This window comes from Etheostoma spectabile, chromosome 9, assembly GCF_008692095.1.
Source record: "Etheostoma spectabile isolate EspeVRDwgs_2016 chromosome 9, UIUC_Espe_1.0, whole genome shotgun sequence".
Lineage (NCBI taxonomy): Eukaryota > Metazoa > Chordata > Actinopteri > Perciformes > Percidae > Etheostoma > Etheostoma spectabile.
This window is the reverse complement of record NC_045741.1, coordinates 3,479,933-3,480,133: the sequence shown is the minus strand read 5'-3', so window position 1 is coordinate 3,480,133 and position 201 is coordinate 3,479,933.

The window sequence follows — 201 nt, the reverse complement described above, 5'->3', positions numbered from 1 at the left end:
TTGTGGATACAAGCACCAAAATTGGTACAATTACCCAATGGGTAGTGCTCTTTCAAAAAAGTACGTTAGCCATCGCAAAAAAACTTCATGGGAGCCACGGCGGCCATTTTATTTTCCGCCATAGCCAAATTATGTATATTTGCACATTATCTCCTGAACAAAACATTCAACTGCATAAAGGATGATGTCTACCCCTATGTT